General features: G+C 49.8%; 1 protein-coding gene across 1 annotated transcript in view; it reads left to right on the top strand.

Annotated features, from left to right (window-relative positions):
* The first annotated feature begins 12225 nt into the window (after nucleotides 1-12225).
* The window catches only part of LOC137429025 (guanine nucleotide-binding protein G(I)/G(S)/G(T) subunit beta-1), a 139085-nt gene continuing 134456 nt past the window's right edge, over nucleotides 12226-16854 (top strand). Inside the window, exon 1 of the mRNA XM_068119020.2 lies at nucleotides 12226-12329. The gene's annotated coding sequence lies outside the window, so the exon portion shown is untranslated. The remainder of the gene's footprint in view (nucleotides 12330-16854) is intronic.

A 16854-nucleotide genomic window follows, 5' to 3' on the forward strand; every position in this document is an offset into this window, starting at 1 on the left:
CTCCTCCACCCTAAACACTTCTACAGTTCAACTAAAATCTCGCTCTTCATCCCCATTTGTCCCAATTTTTCATGTGACCCTCCTCCACCCTCAACACCTCCACAGTTCCACTAAAATCTCGCTCTTCGTCCCCATTTGTCCCAATTTTTCATGTGACCCTCCTCCACCTTCAACACTTCCACAGTTCCACTAAAATCTCGCTCTTCGTCCCAATTTGTCCCAATTTTTCATGTGACCCTCCTCCACTCTCAACACTTCTACAGCTTCACTAAAATCTCGCTCTTCATCCCCATTTGTCCCAATTTTTCATGTGATCCTCCTCCACCCTCAACACTTCCACAGTTCCACTAAAATCTCGCTCTTCGTCCCCATTTGTCCCAATTTTTCATGTGACCCTCCTCCACCTTCAACACTTCCACAGTTCCACTAAAATCTCGCTCTTCATCCCCATTTGTCCCAATTTTTCATGTGATCCTCCTCCACCCTCAACATTTCCACAGTTCCACTAAAATCTCGCTCTTTGTCCCCATTTGTCCCAATTTTTCATTTGACCCTCCCCTCCTCGTCAACATTTCCACTAAAATCTCGCTTTTCATCCCCATTTGTCCCAATTTTTCATGTGACCCTCCTCCACCCTCAACACTTCCAGAGTTCCACTAAAATCTCGCTCGTCGTCTCCATTTGTCCCAATTTTCCATTTGACTCCCCATCGCCTCCTCAACACTTCCACTAAAATCTCGCTCTTCGTCCCCATTTGTCCCAATTTTCTATTTGATCCTCCTCCACCCTCAACACTTCCACAGTTCCACTAAAATCTCGCTCTTCGTCCCCATTTGTCCCAATTTTTCATGTGATCCTCCTCCACCATCAACACTTCCACAGTTCCATTAAAATCTCGCTCTTCGTCCCCATTTGTCCCAATTTTTCATGTGACCCTCCTCCACCCTCAACACTTCTACAGTTCCACTAAAATCTCGCTCTTCGTCCCCATTTGTCCCAATTTTTCATGTGACCTTCCTCCACCTTCAACACTTCCACTGTTCCACTAAAATCTCGCTCTTCGTCCCCATTTGTCCCAATTTTTCATGTGACCCTCCTCCACCCTCAACAATACCACAGTTCCACTTAAATCTCGCTCTTCGTCCCCATTTGTCCCAATTTTTCATGTGACCCTCCTCCACCCTCAACACTTCCACAGTTCCACTAAAAGCTCGCTCTTCGTCCCCATTTGTCCCAATTTTTCATGTGACCCTCCTCCACCTTCAACACTTCCACTGTTCCACTAAAATCTCGCTCTTCGTCCCCATTTGTCCCAATTTTTCATGTGATCCTCCTCCAACCTCAACACTTCCACAGTTCCACTAAAATCTCGCTCTTCGTCCCCATTTGTCCCAATTTTTCATGTGATCCTCCTCCACCCTCAACAATACCACAGATCCACTTAAATCTCGCTCTTCGTCCCCATTTGTCCCAATTTTTCATGTGACCCTCCTCCACCCTCAACACCTCCACAGTTCCACTAAAATCTCGCTCTTCGTCCCCATTTGTCCCAATATTTCATGTGATCCTCCTCCAACCTCAACACTTCCACAGTTCCACTAAAATCTCGCTCTTCGTCCCCATTTGTCCCAATTTTTCATGTGACCCTCCTCCACCTTCAACACTTCCACAGTTCCACTAAAATCTCGCTCTTCATCCCCATTTGTCCCAATTTTTCATGTGATCCTCCTCCACCCTCAACATTTCCACAGTTCCACTAAAATCTCGCTCTTCGTCCCCATTTGTCCCAATTTTTCATTTGACCCTCCCCTCCTCCTCAACATTTCCACTAAAATCTCGCTTTTCACCCCCATTTGTCCCAATTTTTCATGTGACCCTCCTCCACCCTCAACACTTCCAGAGTTCCACTAAAATCTCGCTCGTCGTCTCCATTTGTCCCAATTTTCCATTTGACTCCCCATCGCCTCCTCAACACTTCCACTAAAATCTCGCTCTTCGTCCCCATTTGTCCCAATTTTCTATTTGATCCTCCTCCACCCTCAACACTTCCACAGTTCCACTAAAATCTCGCTCTTCGTCCCCATTTGTCCCAATTTTTCATGTGATCCTCCTTCACCCTCAACACTTCCACAGTTCCATTAAAATCTCGCTCTTCGTCCCCATTTGTCCCAATTTTTCATGTGATCCTCCTCCACCCTCAACACTTCTACAGTTCCACTAAAATCTCGCTCTTCGTCCCCATTTGTCCCAATTTTTCATGTGACCCTCCTCCACCCTCAACACTTCTACAGTTCCACTAAAATCTCGCTCTTCGTCCCCATTTGTCCCAATTTTTCATGTGACCTTCCTCCACCTTCAACACTTCCACTGTTCCACTAAAATCTCGCTCTTCGTCCCCATTTGTCCCAATTTTTCATGTGACCCTCCTCCACCCTCAACAATACCACAGTTCCACTTAAATCTCGCTCTTCGTCCCCATTTGTCCCAATTTTTCATGTGATCCTCCTCCACCCTCAACACTTCCACAGTTCCACTATAATCTCGCTCTTCGTCCCCATTTGTCCCAATTTTTCATGTGACCCTCCTCCACCCTCAACACTTCCACAGTTCCACTAAAATCTCGCTCTTCATCCCCATTTGTCCCAATTTTTCATGTGACCCTCCTCCACCTTCAACACTTCCACTAAAATCTCGCTCTTCATCCCCATTTGTCCCAATTTTTCATGTGACCCTCCTCCATCCTCAACAATACCACAGATCCACTTAAATCTCGCTCTTCGTCCCCATTTGTCCCAATTTTTCATGTGACCCTCCTCCACCCTCAACACCTCCACAGTTCCACTCAAATCTCGCTCTTCGTCCCCATTTGTCCCAATTTTTCATGTGATCCTCCTCCACCCTCAACACTTCCACAGTTCCACTAAAATCTCGCTCTTCGTCCCCATTTGTCCCAATTTTTCATGTGACCCTCCTCCACCTTCAACACTTCCACAGTTCCCCTAAAATCTCGCTCTTCGTCCCCATTTGTCCCAATTTTTCATGTGATCCTCCTCCAACCTCAACACTTCCACAGTTCCACTAAAATCTCGCTCTTCGTCCCCATTTGTCCCAATTTTTCATGTGATCCTCCTCCACCCTTAACACTTCCACAGTTCCACTAAAATCTCGCTCTTCGTCCCCATTTGTCCCAATTTTTCATGTGACCCTCCTCCACCCTAAACACTTCTACAGTTCCACTAAAATCTTGCTCTTCATCCCCATTTGTCCCAATTTTTCATGTGATCCTCCTCCACCCTCAACACTTCTACAGTTCCACTAAAATCTTGCTCTTCATCCCCATTTGTCCCAATTTTTCATGTGACCCTCCTCCACCCTCAACACTTCCACAGTTCCACTAAAATCTCGCTCTTCGTCCCCATTTGTCCCAATTTTTCATGTGATCCTCCTCCACCCTTAACACTTCCACAGTTCCACTAAAATCTCGCTCTTCGTCCCCATTTGTCCCAATTTTTCATGTGATCCTCCTCCACCCTAAACACTTCTACAGTTCCACTAAAATCTCGCTCTTCATCCCCATTTGTCCCAATTTTTCATGTGACCCTCCTCCACCCTCAACACCTCCACAGTTCCACTAAAATCTCGCTCTTCGTCCCCATTTGTCCCAATTTTTCATGTGACCCTCCTCCACCTTCAACACTTCCACAGTTCCACTAAAATCTCGCTCTTCGTCCCAATTTGTCCCAATTTTTCATGTGACCCTCCTCCACTCTCAACACTTCTACAGCTTCACTAAAATCTCGCTCTTCATCCCCATTTGTCCCAATTTTTCATGTGATCCTCCTCCACCCTCAACCCTTCCACAGTTCCACTAAAATCTCGCTCTTCGTCCCCATTTGTCCCAATTTTTCATGTGACCCTCCTCCACCTTCAACACTTCCACAGTTCCACTAAAATCTCGCTCTTCATCCCCATTTGTCCCAATTTTTCATGTGATCCTCCTCCACCCTCAAAATTTCCACAGTTCCACTAAAATCTCGCTCTTCATCCCCATTTGTCCCAATTTTTCATTTGACCCTCCCCTCCTCCTCAACATTTCCACTAAAATCTCGCTTTTCATCCCCATTTGTCCCAATTTTTCATGTGACCCTCCTCCACCCTCAACACTTCCAGAGTTCCACTAAAATCTCGCTCGTCGTCTCCATTTGTCCCAATTTTCCATTTGACTCCGCATCGCCTCCTCAACACTTCCACTAAAATCTCGCTCTTCGTCCCCATTTGTCCCAATTTTCTATTTGATCCTCCTCCACCCTCAACACTTCCACAGTTCCACTAAAATCTCGCTCTTCGTCCCCATTTGTCCCAATTTTTCATGTGATCCTCCTCCACCCTCAACATTTCCACAGTTCCACTAAAATCTCGCTCTTCGTCCCCATTTGTCCCAATTTTTCATTTGACCCTCCCCTCCTCCTCAACATTTCCACTAAAATCTCGCTTTTCATCCCCATTTGTCCCAATTTTTCATGTGACCCTCCTCCACCCTCAACACTTCCAGAGTTCCACTAAAATCTCGCTCGTCGTCTCCATTTGTCCCAATTTTCCATTTGACTCCCCATCGCCTCCTCAACACTTCCACTAAAATCTCGCTCTTCGTCCCCATTTGTCCTAATTTTCTATTTGATCCTCCTCCACCCTCAACACTTCCACAGTTCCACTAAAATCTCGCTCTTCGTCCCCATTTGTCCCAATTTTTCATGTGATCCTCCTCCACCCTCAACACTTCCACAGTTCCATTAAAATCTCGCTCTTCGTCCCCATTTGTCCCAATTTTTCATGTGATCCTCCTCCTACCTCAACACTTCTACAGTTCCACTAAAATCTCGCTCTTCGTCCCCATTTGTCCCAATTTTTCATGTGACCCTCCTCCACCCTCAACACTTCTACAGTTCCACTAAAATCTCGCTCTTCGTCCCCATTTGTCCCAATTTTTCATGTGACCTTCCTCCACCTTCAACACTTCCACTGTTCCACTAAAATCTCGCTCTTCGTCCCCATTTGTCCCAATTTTTCATGTGACCCTCCTCCACCCTCAACAATACCACAGTTCCACTTAAATCTCGCTCTTCGTCCCCATTTGTCCCAATTTTTCATGTGATCCTCCTCCACCCTCAACACTTCCACAGTTCCACTAAAATCTCGCTCTTCGTCCCCATTTGTCCCAATTTTTCATGTGACCCTCCTCCACCTTCAACACTTCCACTGTTCCACTAAAATCTCGCTCTTCGTCCCCATTTGTCCCAATTTTTCATGTGACCCTCCTCCACCCTCAACAATACCACAGATCCACTTAAATTTCGCTCTTCGTCCCCATTTGTCCCAATTTTTCATGTGACCCTCCTCCACCCTCAACACCTCCACAGTTCCACTAAAATCTCGCTCTTCGTCCCCATTTGTCCCAATTTTTCATGTGATCCTCCTCCAACCTCAACACTTCCACAGTTCCACTAAAATCTCGCTCTTCGTCCCCATTTGTCCCAATTTTTCATGTGATCCTCCTCCACCCTCAACACTTCCACAGTTCCACTAAAATCTCGCTCTTTGTCCACATTTGTCCCAATTTTTCATGTGACCCTCCTCCAACCTCAACACTTCCACAGTTCCACTAAAATCTCGCTCTTCGTCCCCATTTGTCCCAATTTTCTATTTGATCCTCCTCCACCCTCAACACTTCCACAGTTCCACTAAAATCTCGCTCTTCGTCCCCATTTGTCCCAATTTTTCATGTGACCCTCCTCCACCCTCAACACTTCCAGAGTTCCACTAAAATCTCGCTCGTCGTCTCCATTTGTCCCAATTTTCCATTTGACTCCCCATCGCCTCCTCAACACTTCCACTAAAATCTCGCTCTTCGTCCCCATTTGTCCCAATTTTCTATTTGATCCTCCTCCACCCTCAACACTTCCACAGTTCCACTAAAATCTCGCTCTTCGTCCCCATTTGTCCCAATTTTTCATGTGACCCTCCTCCACCCTCAACAATACCACAGTTCCACTTAAATCTCGCTCTTCGTCCCCATTTGTCCCAATTTTTCATGTGATCCTCCTCCACCCTCAACACTTCCACAGTTCCACTATAATCTCGCTCTTCGTCCCCATTTGTCCCAATTTTTCATGTGACCCTCCTCCACCCTCAACACTTCCACAGTTCCACTAAAATCTCGCTCTTCATCCCCATTTGTCCCAATTTTTCATGTGACCCTCCTCCACCTTCAACACTTCCACTGTTCCACTAAAATCTCGCTCTTCATCCCCATTTGTCCCAATTTTTCATGTGACCCTCCTCCATCCTCAACAATACCACAGATCCACTTAAATCTCGCTCTTCGTCCCCATTTGTCCCAATTTTTCATGTGACCCTCCTCCACCCTCAACACCTCCACAGTTCCACTCAAATCTCGCTCTTCGTCCCCATTTGTCCCAATTTTTCATGTGATCCTCCTCCACCCTCAACACTTCCACAGTTCCACTAAAATCTCGCTCTTCGTCCCCATTTGTCCCAATTTTTCATGTGACCCTCCTCCACCTTCAACACTTCCACAGTTCCCCTAAAATCTCGCTCTTCGTCCCCATTTGTCCCAATTTTTCATGTGATCCTCCTCCAACCTCAACACTTCCACAGTTCCACTAAAATCTCGCTCTTCGTCCCCATTTGTCCCAATTTTTCATGTGATCCTCCTCCACCCTTAACACTTCCACAGTTCCACTAAAATCTCGCTCTTCGTCCCCATTTGTCCCAATTTTTCATGTGACCCTCCTCCACCCTAAACACTTCTACAGTTCCACTAAAATCTTGCTCTTCATCCCCATTTGTCCCAATTTTTCATGTGATCCTCCTCCACCCTCAACACTTCTACAGTTCCACTAAAATCTTGCTCTTCATCCCCATTTGTCCCAATTTTTCATGTGACCCTCCTCCACCCTCAACACTTCCACAGTTCCACTAAAATCTCGCTCTTCGTCCCCATTTGTCCCAATTTTTCATGTGATCCTCCTCCACCCTTAACACTTCCACAGTTCCACTAAAATCTCGCTCTTCGTCCCCATTTGTCCCAATTTTTCATGTGATCCTCCTCCACCCTAAACACTTCTACAGTTCCACTAAAATCTCGCTCTTCATCCCCATTTGTCCCAATTTTTCATGTGACCCTCCTCCACCCTCAACACCTCCACAGTTCCACTAAAATCTCGCTCTTCGTCCCCATTTGTCCCAATTTTTCATGTGACCCTCCTCCACCTTCAACACTTCCACAGTTCCACTAAAATCTCGCTCTTCGTCCCAATTTGTCCCAATTTTTCATGTGACCCTCCTCCACTCTCAACACTTCTACAGCTTCACTAAAATCTCGCTCTTCATCCCCATTTGTCCCAATTTTTCATGTGATCCTCCTCCACCCTCAACCCTTCCACAGTTCCACTAAAATCTCGCTCTTCGTCCCCATTTGTCCCAATTTTTCATGTGACCCTCCTCCACCTTCAACACTTCCACAGTTCCACTAAAATCTCGCTCTTCATCCCCATTTGTCCCAATTTTTCATGTGATCCTCCTCCACCCTCAACATTTCCACAGTTCCACTAAAATCTCGCTCTTCATCCCCATTTGTCCCAATTTTTCATTTGACCCTCCCCTCCTCCTCAACATTTCCACTAAAATCTCGCTTTTCATCCCCATTTGTCCCAATTTTTCATGTGACCCTCCTCCACCCTCAACACTTCCAGAGTTCCACTAAAATCTCGCTCGTCGTCTCCATTTGTCCCAATTTTCCATTTGACTCCGCATCGCCTCCTCAACACTTCCACTAAAATCTCGCTCTTCGTCCCCATTTGTCCCAATTTTCTATTTGATCCTCCTCCACCCTCAACACTTCCACAGTTCCACTAAAATCTCGCTCTTCGTCCCCATTTGTCCCAATTTTTCATGTGATCCTCCTCCACCCTCAACATTTCCACAGTTCCACTAAAATCTCGCTCTTCGTCCCCATTTGTCCCAATTTTTCATTTGACCCTCCCCTCCTCCTCAACATTTCCACTAAAATCTCGCTTTTCATCCCCATTTGTCCCAATTTTTCATGTGACCCTCCTCCACCCTCAACACTTCCAGAGTTCCACTAAAATCTCGCTCGTCGTCTCCATTTGTCCCAATTTTCCATTTGACTCCCCATCGCCTCCTCAACACTTCCACTAAAATCTCGCTCTTCGTCCCCATTTGTCCTAATTTTCTATTTGATCCTCCTCCACCCTCAACACTTCCACAGTTCCACTAAAATCTCGCTCTTCGTCCCCATTTGTCCCAATTTTTCATGTGATCCTCCTCCACCCTCAACACTTCCACAGTTCCATTAAAATCTCGCTCTTCGTCCCCATTTGTCCCAATTTTTCATGTGATCCTCCTCCTACCTCAACACTTCTACAGTTCCACTAAAATCTCGCTCTTCGTCCCCATTTGTCCCAATTTTTCATGTGACCCTCCTCCACCCTCAACACTTCTACAGTTCCACTAAAATCTCGCTCTTCGTCCCCATTTGTCCCAATTTTTCATGTGACCTTCCTCCACCTTCAACACTTCCACTGTTCCACTAAAATCTCGCTCTTCGTCCCCATTTGTCCCAATTTTTCATGTGACCCTCCTCCACCCTCAACAATACCACAGTTCCACTTAAATCTCGCTCTTCGTCCCCATTTGTCCCAATTTTTCATGTGATCCTCCTCCACCCTCAACACTTCCACAGTTCCACTAAAATCTCGCTCTTCGTCCCCATTTGTCCCAATTTTTCATGTGACCCTCCTCCACCTTCAACACTTCCACTGTTCCACTAAAATCTCGCTCTTCGTCCCCATTTGTCCCAATTTTTCATGTGACCCTCCTCCACCCTCAACAATACCACAGATCCACTTAAATTTCGCTCTTCGTCCCCATTTGTCCCAATTTTTCATGTGACCCTCCTCCACCCTCAACACCTCCACAGTTCCACTAAAATCTCGCTCTTCGTCCCCATTTGTCCCAATTTTTCATGTGATCCTCCTCCAACCTCAACACTTCCACAGTTCCACTAAAATCTCGCTCTTCGTCCCCATTTGTCCCAATTTTTCATGTGATCCTCCTCCACCCTCAACACTTCCACAGTTCCACTAAAATCTCGCTCTTTGTCCACATTTGTCCCAATTTTTCATGTGACCCTCCTCCAACCTCAACACTTCCACAGTTCCACTAAAATCTCGCTCTTCGTCCCCATTTGTCCCAATTTTCTATTTGATCCTCCTCCACCCTCAACACTTCCACAGTTCCACTAAAATCTCGCTCTTCGTCCCCATTTGTCCCAATTTTTCATGTGACCCTCCTCCACCCTCAACACTTCCAGAGTTCCACTAAAATCTCGCTCGTCGTCTCCATTTGTCCCAATTTTCCATTTGACTCCCCATCGCCTCCTCAACACTTCCACTAAAATCTCGCTCTTCGTCCCCATTTGTCCCAATTTTCTATTTGATCCTCCTCCACCCTCAACACTTCCACAGTTCCACTAAAATCTCGCTCTTCGTCCCCATTTGTCCCAATTTTTCATGTGATCCTCCTTCACCCTCAACACTTCCACAGTTCCATTAAAATCTCGCTCTTCGTCCCCATTTGTCCCAATTTTTCATGTGATCCTCCTCCACCCTCAACACTTCTACAGTTCCACTAAAATCTCGCTCTTCGTCCCCATTTGTCCCAATTTTTCATGTGACCCTCCTCCACCCTCAACACTTCTACAGTTCCACTAAAATCTCGCTCTTCGTCCCCATTTGTCCCAATTTTTCATGTGACCTTCCTCCACCTTCAACACTTCCACTGTTCCACTAAAATCTCGCTCTTCGTCCCCATTTGTCCCAATTTTTCATGTGACCCTCCTCCACCCTCAACAATACCACAGTTCCACTTAAATCTCGCTCTTCGTCCCCATTTGTCCCAATTTTTCATGTGATCCTCCTCCACCCTCAACACTTCCACAGTTCCACTATAATCTCGCTCTTCGTCCCCATTTGTCCCAATTTTTCATGTGACCCTCCTCCACCCTCAACACTTCCACAGTTCCACTAAAATCTCGCTCTTCATCCCCATTTGTCCCAATTTTTCATGTGACCCTCCTCCACCTTCAACACTTCCACTGTTCCACTAAAATCTCGCTCTTCATCCCCATTTGTCCCAATTTTTCATGTGACCCTCCTCCATCCTCAACAATACCACAGATCCACTTAAATCTCGCTCTTCGTCCCCATTTGTCCCAATTTTTCATGTGACCCTCCTCCACCCTCAACGCCTCCACAGTTCCACTCAAATCTCGCTCTTCGTCCCCATTTGTCCCAATTTTTCATGTGATCCTCCTCCACCCTCAACACTTCCACAGTTCCACTAAAATCTCGCTCTTCGTCCCCATTTGTCCCAATTTTTCATGTGACCCTCCTCCACCTTCAACACTTCCACAGTTCCCCTAAAATCTCGCTCTTCGTCCCCATTTGTCCCAATTTTTCATGTGATCCTCCTCCAACCTCAACACTTCCACAGTTCCACTAAAATCTCGCTCTTCGTCCCCATTTGTCCCAATTTTTCATGTGATCCTCCTCCACCCTTAACACTTCCACAGTTCCACTAAAATCTCGCTCTTCGTCCCCATTTGTCCCAATTTTTCATGTGACCCTCCTCCACCCTAAACACTTCTACAGTTCCACTAAAATCTTGCTCTTCATCCCCATTTGTCCCAATTTTTCATGTGATCCTCCTCCACCCTCAACACTTCTACAGTTCCACTAAAATCTTGCTCTTCATCCCCATTTGTCCCAATTTTTCATGTGACCCTCCTCCACCCTCAACACTTCCACAGTTCCACTAAAATCTCGCTCTTCGTCCCCATTTGTCCCAATTTTTCATGTGATCCTCCTCCACCCTTAACACTTCCACAGTTCCACTAAAATCTCGCTCTTCGTCCCCATTTGTCCCAATTTTTCATGTGATCCTCCTCCACCCTAAACACTTCTACAGTTCCACTAAAATCTCGCTCTTCATCCCCATTTGTCCCAATTTTTCATGTGACCCTCCTCCACCCTCAACACCTCCACAGTTCCACTAAAATCTCGCTCTTCGTCCCCATTTGTCCCAATTTTTCATGTGACCCTCCTCCACCTTCAACACTTCCACAGTTCCACTAAAATCTCGCTCTTCGTCCCAATTTGTCCCAATTTTTCATGTGACCCTCCTCCACTCTCAACACTTCTACAGCTTCACTAAAATCTCGCTCTTCATCCCCATTTGTCCCAATTTTTCATGTGAGCCTCCTCCACCCTCAACACTTCCACAGTTCCACTAAAATCTCGCTCTTCGTCCCCATTTGTCCCAATTTTCTATTTGATCCTCTTCCACCCTCAACACTTCCACAGTTCCACTAAAATCTCGCTCTTCGTCCCCATTTGTCCCAATTTTTCATGTGACCCTCCTCCACCCTCAACACTTCCACAGTTCCACTAAAATCTCGCTCTTCATCCCTATTTGTCCCAATTTTTCATGGGATCCTCCTCCACCCTCAACACTTCCACAGTTCCCCTAAAATCTCACTCTTCGTCCCCATTTGTCCCAATTTTTCATGTGACCCTCCTCCACCCTCAACACTTCCACAGTTCCCCTAAAATCTCGCTCTTCGTCCCCATTTGTCCCAATTTTTCATGTGACCCTCCTCCACCCTCAACACTTCCACAGTTCCCCTTAAATCTCGCTCTTCGTCCCCATTTGTCCCAATTTTCCATTTGACCCTCCTCCACCCTCAACACTTCCACAGTTCCACTAAAATCTCGCTCTTCGTCCCCATTTGTCCCAATTTTTCATGTGACCCTCCTCCACCCTCAACACTTCCACAGTTCCACTAAAATCTCGCTCTTCGTCCCCATTTGTCCCAATTTTTCATGTGACCCTCCTCCACCCTCAACACTTCCACAGTTCCACTAAAATCTCGCTCTTCGTCCCCATTTGTCCCAATTTTTCATGTGACCCTCCTCCACCCTCAACACTTCCACAGTTCCCCTTAAATCTCGCTCTTCGTCCCCATTTGTCCCAATTTTCCATTTGACCCCGCCCCCTCCCGCGTCTTTTCCGACCGCCTCAGTCTGTTTTCCCATTTCGTTCCCCCTCCCTCCCGTCTCTCCTGTCCCTCCATCGCTGTGCGATCCGTGTGGGATTTTCGAGGAAGTTGTGCCGTTTTCTCATGACGGCGACAAGGAGACGGACCCGCCTGATTTTGTGTGTCTAACCGGGTAAGTCTGTCCGATGATGAGGTTTATTTGTCTTTCTCCCGCCGACTTACAAACATCAAATGCATCCTTTTATTTATTTATTTATTTGTCCTTCCTCTTATCGTTTTGAACAACAGAGGGACAAATTGAGGAAAAGGAAGTGCTTTTATGGAAGCTGTTTTGTCGATGTTTGATCATTTAAAAACACGAGTCTGGAGACAGCCGGGCACGAGTGTCTGCACGATGGGCGTGTGGGACGGTAATCGATGAATATGAAGAAGAAGAAGAACACGAGGAGGCAAGATCGACATTTAAAAGTCTTTGTGCGTTTGTCCGCTTCTCGCACGACGTCACCAAAAATGGCCATAAACCCCCAAAACGTAATCACATTCGTGCAAAGGTAAAACGGTTCTATATTTATATCATTTATTTCTTTATTTTACCTGCATCATCTCTTCATTGCTGTCCATAGCCCTCCCTAAACATTCGGCATTTATGGCAGGTACACCTTTTGCACCTGATGCAGGTATGAAAACGTGACGTATCAAATCATCCACGATTTATTTGGAGAATCCTTCTGTTTCCTTTGGATGTGGATTTGAGACATTCGTCCCATTGAAAAGACCCTTGTGATATTACTCCATTTAGTTCTTGGTAATGGTCCAAACGACACCGTCCATGTACACAACTTGTAACACTCATAGTAATGCAGGTAAATGCACCATGCACCTGTAATAGTGATAAGTCAAAGCTGGACACACTCCTACTTCACCAGGTTCCTTAAAAGTACAATGTACAAACAATATAGTGTACAACAATTTAACCGCCCAACTACTGTATATCGGCCACAGTACACGTGTGTATAATTATTTATTTATTTGAGGCTGTAGTAGACATCATTTCACATCATGTTTGGGGGGTTTTCTGCTTCCACTTTCACATGTATTTAATAATTGGTTCAAATGGACAAGGAATATAACGCACAAGTAAGTACACGATTCTTTAATAAAGGGTAAATTCAAAATGTTTACATTTATATTATGTTGTAGCGGCTCCCGCTGGGTTTACACAATCGCCTTGCACCTACCAAGGACGCGGAGCGATCACCATGCCGGGCTCGTCCAGGACGCCCGGGCAGGCCCGCGCTCAACTTGCCAGGCCTCGGCCGGGACGCCCGGGCATGCTCGGGCACGCCCGGCCACGCCCGCTCTCGACTTGCCAGGCCTCGGCCGGGACGCCCGGGCATGCCAGGACGCCCGGCCACGCCCCCTCTCGCCTTTCCCGGGCAAACGCTCCGGGATAATGTGTGTATATATATTGCTGCCCGATAAACGGGCTTTTCAGAGTACCCGAGTTGTTTTGTGACAATAAAGAAACTCGGACGAATTCCAGCTTTTTGTCGCATCCATTCTTCCGACTACGTGGGAGCACAGCTCCTTCATTGGTGACCTACCGACATGGACATGGCAGTTGCCCTTAAACTGCCTACCTTCTGGGAGGCTCACGCGGCGGTTTGTTTCGCCCAGGCGGACTCCCTGTTCGCCCTGCGAGGCATCACGGCCGACGACACCCGCTTCCACCATGTGGTAGCAGCGCTCGCTTCAGCCACCGCGGCCCGCGCCCTGAGCCTCCTCGAGAGCCCGCCAGCCGCTGACAAATACGGCGCGATTAAAAAGCTCCTCCTCGACGCTTTCGCCCTCCCATCGGCGGAACGCGCACGGCGCCTGCTCGACCTGCCCGAGCTCGGCGACACGCGCCCGTCCGAGCGAATGGACTACATGCTTTCGCTGCTCGGCGAGCACTCTCCGGCATTCCTGTTCCGGGAGCTGTTCCTCCGTCAGCTGCCTAGCCCGGTACGCCTCGCCCTGGCGAGCACGACGATCACGGATCCCCGCGCCCTCGCCAGGGAAGCCGACAAGATCTCCGCGGCAGGCCAACGCATTGCAGCAGCGACCTGGGGCCCACCGCCGTCCGACGCAACGCCCATGGCGCCCGAGCACCCGGTACGGTCGACAACCGAACGGCCGACGCAATTGGCGGCCGCAACGCCGAGCCGACCACCTCCAGCACGACGACCGGGGCCTCCACCTGACCAAGTGTGGTGTTACTATCATGCCAGGTTCGGACAGAAGGCCCGGACATGCCGACCCCCGTGCACCTTCGGCAGGCCGGGAAACGGCCGGGCCGGCGTTCATTACCAGCCATGAGCGCCGGCCACACGGGGAACTTACTTTTCATCACGGACAAAGCGTCCGGACGGTGCTTCCTGTGCGACACTGGCACCCAACTGAGCATCATACCCGCCTCCGATCAGGACAGGCAGTCCGCGGTTTGCGGCCCCTCCTTGGTTGCGGCCAACGGATCGGCCATCCGCACCTTTGGCCCGCGCAAGGTCACCCTCTGCTTCGGCGGCCAACGCTTTACTTGGACGTTTGTAACCGCAAACGTGCCCATGGCTCTGCGAGGCGCCGACTTCCTCTGCGCACACGGACTGCTGGTGGACGTCCAACGGCGTCGCCTCATCAACGCCGAGACCTTCAGCTCCCTGGTATGCACATTGAGCAGCTCCGCTCCGACCGAGCTGGCATGCGCCCTCCCGGCGGCGAACGAGTTTGCTCGCCTGCTCACAGAGTTCCCGGCCCTCACGCGGCTGACGTTTTCGGCCGTCGCAGTACAACATGGGATCGAGCACCACATACCAACCACGGGCCCGCCGGTCTACGCCAGAGCCCGCCGCCTCGACCCAGCCAAGCTCGCCGTGGCCAAAGCCGAGTTCGACGCTTTGGAACACCTCGGCATCGTGCGGCGCTCCGATAGCGCGTGGGCTTCGCCACTACACATCGTCCCAAAACCAGGGGGCGGCTGGCACCCATGTGGCGACTACCGCTGCCTTAACGACGCTACCACCCCCGACAGGTATCCGATCCCGCACATCCAAGACGTCTCCGCCCGTCTGGCAGGACGGGTCATTTTTTCAAAAATCGATCTCATACTGGGATATCACCAGGTACCTGTCAGGGCGGCCGACGTCCCTAAAACGGCCGTCATCACGCCGTTCAGCTTATTCGAATTCCTACGGATGCCGTTTGGCCTCAAGAACGCGGCTCAGGCGTTCCAGCGCTTGATGGACGGCGTGCTGCGTGACCTGCCGTTCCTCTTCGTTTACCTGGACGACATCCTCGTCGCCAGCACGTCCCGGGCCGAGCACCTCCTCCACCTCCGAACACTGTTCGGGCGCCTCAGCGAGCACGGCCTCATCGTCAACCCGGCCAAATGCCACTTCGGCACGACGGCCGTTGATTTTTTGGGCCACCACATCACCAAGAACGGGGCCGTGCCGCTGCCAACCAAGGTCGAGGCCATCACCACGTTTCCGCGTCCCCGCTCCATAAAGGCCCTGCAGGAATTCCTGGGAATGGTGAATTTCTATCACCGCTTCGTGCCCCGCGCTGCTCAACTCATGCGGCCCCTCTACGAAGCCCTCCGGGGCAAGCCGGCCAAGCACGACATCGTCTGGTCCGCAGCAATGGACGCGGCCTTCCAAAGCTCAAAGCGGGCCCTCGCCGACGCAACACTGCTCGCTCACCCGGTGCTCAACGCTCCCATCGCCCTCACCACGGATGCCTCCGACTACGCGGTGGGCGCCGTACATGAGCAATGGGTGAACGGGGTTTGGCAGCCACTCGCTTTTTTCAGCCGGCAGCTCCGGCCGAACGAGCTCAAATATAGCACGTTTGACCGTGAGCTCCTCGGTCTACACCTGGCCGTTCGCCATTTCCGCCACCTCCTGGAGGGCCGACCCTTCACGGCGTTCGTCGACCACAAGCCGTTGGTTTACGCAATGGCCAAGGTCACGGAGCCGTGGTCGGCCCGCCAACAGCGCCACCTCTCCGCCGTGTCGGAGTTTACCACGGACATCCGGCACGTCGCCGGCAAAAACAACGCCGTGGCCGACTGTCTTTCTCGGGCCAGCGCGAACGCGGTCCACCTCGGCGTGGACTTCGCGCTTATGGCGGCGGACCAAACCACCGACACCACAGTGCAAGCCCTCCGGGCGGCGGACACGGGCCTCCGCCTGGCCGACATCCCCTTCGCGGACACTGTCCTGCTCTGCGACGTCTCCCAAGGCCAGCCTCGCCCCATCGTGCCCCTTACCTGGCAATGCCGCATCTTCGCCTCCCTCCACGGCCTTTCCCACCCGGGCCGGAAAGCTTCCCAGAAGCTGGTGTCGGCGCGATTCGTCTGGCACGGCCTTCGACGGGACGTCCGCGATTGGACCAGCACCTGCACAGCCTGCCAACAGGCCAAGGTCCACCGGCACACCCAGGCCCCGCTGGCACCTTTCACCGTGCCCGAACGACGTTTCGACCACGTCAACGTGGATCTGGTGGGCCCCCTCCCCCCATCACGGGGGTTCACACACCTGCTCACCATGGTGGACAGGACCACCAGGTGGCCGGAGGCCGTTCCCCTCGTCTCCACCACCACCGCCGACGTGGCGCAGGCTTTCATCGCCACCTGGGTCGCCCGCTTCGGCGCACCGGCG

This window comes from Myxine glutinosa, chromosome 6, assembly GCF_964187855.1.
Source record: "Myxine glutinosa chromosome 6, kmMyxGlut1.1, whole genome shotgun sequence".
In the NCBI taxonomy this organism is placed as follows: domain Eukaryota; kingdom Metazoa; phylum Chordata; class Myxini; order Myxiniformes; family Myxinidae; genus Myxine; species Myxine glutinosa.